Source organism: Bubalus bubalis, chromosome 14 (genome assembly GCF_019923935.1).
Source record: "Bubalus bubalis isolate 160015118507 breed Murrah chromosome 14, NDDB_SH_1, whole genome shotgun sequence".
In the NCBI taxonomy this organism is placed as follows: domain Eukaryota; kingdom Metazoa; phylum Chordata; class Mammalia; order Artiodactyla; family Bovidae; genus Bubalus; species Bubalus bubalis.
In genome coordinates, this window is record NC_059170.1 from 46,794,310 (window position 1) to 46,798,176 (window position 3,867).

The 3,867-nt window shown below is 46.5% G+C and overlaps 1 pseudogene; it reads right to left on the minus strand.

Annotated features, from left to right (window-relative positions):
- Positions 1-343: 343 nt before the first annotated feature.
- Positions 344-3,628, minus strand: LOC102390668 (annotated as a pseudogene).
- Positions 3,629-3,867: the final 239 nt, after the last annotated feature.

The following is a 3,867-nucleotide window of genomic DNA, read 5'->3' on the forward strand; positions in this document are numbered from 1 at the left end:
AGTCCATGGGGTCGCTAAGAGTCAGACATGACTGAGCGACTTCATTTTCACTTTTCACTTTCATGCATTGGAGAAGGAAATGGCAACCCACTCCAGTGTTCTTGCCTGGAGAATCCCAGGGACGGGGGAGCCTGGTGGGCTGCCGTCTATGGGGTCGCACAGAGTCGGACACGACTGAAGCGACTTAACAGCAGTAAGCAATGCCCCTACTAATCCCTGTGATCACCATATTGATGCTGCTTATGATTGCTCCATGTATGATCAATTGTTTAACCCATTTTGTCTCTGCCCAGGTCAACAAGCTGCAACATGCAGTGCCAGTTCAACAGGGATATATAAAACTACACCCAACCACAGAAAATATCACTCACTCTTAGATGGACACCATTATAAGGACTCTGAGGCTTCAGACTGGCAAGAAGGGGAGGCCCTTTTCCACTCACCATCCCACCTCAGCAAAGTAGCCATCGAGAGCTTGACGCCCCAATTCCCAAAGAATTGGGCCTCCGGTCTCTTGAGGTGGGAATGTTAGATGTTAGAATAGGAAAAAGGAGTCCCAAATGGTGGTGGCTAAAAGACAAGAAAGGAAAAAGCATGCAAAAATGGAACGAAAGAAAACCTGAGGGCTGAAGTGAGACCCTCAGGTGAAACAAACAGCCCTCCTGGCTAGCCCAGTTTACATAAGGCAGACTCAGGGGGAGGAGACAAATGTATAAAAACAGGAAGCCAAGATGGATTGAGGCCTCCCCTTTGGGGTCAGCTTGCCCTCATGCCTCGAGGGTATACTTTCCTCTGCTTGCTGAATAAAACTCTGAGCTGTAATCGAGCTGTAACACTGTTCCACTGTGTTTCAAATCTTTGCTGTGGAGAGACAGAACCAAGGAAATTACATACTACCCCAACATATCTAGACATTATATTTATTACACAATAAAATATTTTTTAGAATTTACTAATAAAATTGTTTTACCTTTAGCATGATACAATTGCAATTAATATGATTAGAAGGAATGCCAAGTGAAACAAGGGGACCACTGTCATAGAAGTTGCCTTAAATTCCAGTTGTCTAGAAAGTGATGTAAAGTAGAGGACCTGCCACAAAAATATATTCAGGTAAATAACCTTCAATTATGATATTGTGTGTGACTTACATATGATATTACAACACTATAGTTTATTGATTTAAACATTAAAATTCAGTAAAAAATCAAAATATATGGATTATGATTTTAGAATATAGAAGGTAATAGAGATTTGCTTCTTCCCACAAATCTCTGGCATGCTTTTCAAAGTTTCTTTCACAGTCTAAAGTTTAAAACTCCTGAATACACAAAATCTGAATCTTATACAAAACTGTGAAAGCATTAATTACTATAGACATTATGACTTTTTCTAAACTTCTATTAGGTTGTTATCTTTTACTATTTTAACTGCACAAACACCATTTCAGAAACTGAGTATTAAAAGGCTTTTTCCAGAAGGTGTCTTCTCATTTTCACCAGTTTTATTCAGAGTACTAGGTTTGCCGGCACAAAAATTATTGAACAGCTAATATGTGCCTGGAGAAGGCAATGACACCCCACTCCAGTACTCTTGCCTGGAAAATCCCATGGATGGAGGAGCCTGGCAGTCCATGGGGTCGCTAAGAGTCGGACACAACTGGGTGACTTCACTTTCACTTTTCACTTTCATGCATTGGAGAAGGTAATGGCAACCCACTCCAGTGTTCTTGCCTGGAGAATCCCAGGGATGGGGGAGCCTGGTGGGCTGCCGTCTATGGGGTCGCACAGAGTCAGACACGACTGAAGAGATTTAGCAGTAGCAGCAGCAATATGTGCCTGGCACTATGCTATAATTTACTTTTTAAATGGTCATCTTTCTTTCTCAAAAACATCATGCAACTTTTGTTTAAAGTTTTGTCTTTTTATTCTAATGAATTCCAAACGAAGTTTAGGGGGCTCCCAGAAATAGCAAAGGCTTAAACTGGAAGTAAGAATTTCAGAGTAATTTGACCAGAAAACCAAATTAAACCTGAATATCAACATCTGTACTGAACAGACCTACCCTGAGAACGTACAATTTGTGTTTTTAACCAGAATGTTGCTGCTGCTGCTGCAGTCGTGCCTGACTCTGTGCGACCCCATAGACGGCAGCCCACCAGGCTCCCCCGTCCCTGGGATTCTCCAGGCAAGAACACTGGAGTGGGGTGCCATTTCCTTCTCCAGTGCATGAAAGTGAAATGTTATCAAGGACTTAAGATTTGAGGCATTCTTCCTTTTTCTTTTCTTTTTTTTTTTAGGACCTATCTCCTTTTACTTTATTTCAAAAAAAAATTATTATAGTATAGTTGCTTTACAGTGTTGTGTTAGTTTCATGTGTACAGCACAGTGAATAAGTTATACACATATCCACTTTTTTTTAGATTCTTTCCTGGCTCTCTTCAGTGTGCTATTTTAAGAAAGTTGGATTAAGGATCAATTAGAGCAGAGCACACCTAGCTTCCAGTCAAGGACTCTATCTGATAATCCGGGAGTGCTGCTGCTATGGTACTTGGAACAAGTCCTCTTAACCCTCCCACCTTCTCCTGGCCTCCCTATAAACCCCAGCCGCTAGGTACCTTGATCTTCTTCAAGGCCAGACTCTTTTCAAGGCTGCCAACCTTCTCAGGAAATGGATCATCCACACCTTGCTACCTTAGTTTTCCTCTCCTTCACCTGTCTTCAGGTAGTCCTGCAGCCTCATGGCTTTGGCCTGGAGAAGTAACTGGCTCAGCCCAATCCTCTCACAGTTCCTCCCAGGATGTTGGCCAGGTAGATGATCTGACAGGCTAGGCTGTAGATGGGGAAGGTGTAGGTTTTCAGATTGAGGCCCTTGTTCCTTTTCCAGGCGAACAAGAGTGGATTGGAGGAGGGACACAGGAGCCCTGGTTCTTAGCACACACCTCGTTGTAGGGGATCTGGGTTCCACTGTCCTGTGTCACAATCAAAACCTGCACCGGGTCATCCATCTTGCAAATTTCTTCTAAGATTTCCAGCTCCAGCAGTGTCTCAGTGTTGGAGACCACTAGGATGGAGGCATAATTGACCTCGGTGCTCTTCCTAGAGACGGAGAAGATGAGAGAGAGTCGTTGGCGGTGAAATGTCCTGCACAAAGCGTCGCGCAGCCTTGGCGGGTCTCCCTACCTGGGTGTACTGCTCCTCGAGGTCGTCTTCTTCATCCTGGGGCTGGTAAATCAGGCCAGTGCCGAGAAAGGCCTTTAACACCATGGGCAGCAGCAGATCCAGGGATGCGAGCCCGCCTTTCAGTCCACCTGTCCGAAGGCCCGGGACAGCGGCGCCTCCAGGCAGTTGGTGTGGCAGCGGGGCCGCTGGGCCAGTTGGTTCTCAGACCGCGATGCTGGCCGGAGGTGGTGGAGCCTCAGCGGCGACTTACCGCCCAGCCAAGCTCGGTTCCAGTCTTGACCAGAGGCCGAGGGCAGCTCCGGCTCCAGGCCACGCCCTGCGGGAGGCCAGCTCTCTCTCTCCAGGTCAGGCCCCAGCTTCAACCCAGGCCCCTGGGACTTGGACCCAGGCTCTTGCCCCGCCTCCTGCTCCGGCTCTGGTGCAACCTTCGAGGGATTAAGGCTCATTTCCAGGAAGGAAAGGCCACGTTCTCAAACAGCACAGAAGATCAGAAAGGAGCTGTTGGACCGAGCACTCCTCTCCACCCACCCAACGGTTTCCTGGAGAACTTCTAAGCGAGTCTGTTTGAACCTGGGCTGCTCGTGCCCGAAAGCTAGAACGTCGTTGGCGGTCACGTGGTAGCCTCAGTTCAGTTCAGTTCAGTTCAGTCACTCAGTCATGTCCGACTGTTTACGACTCCATGGAC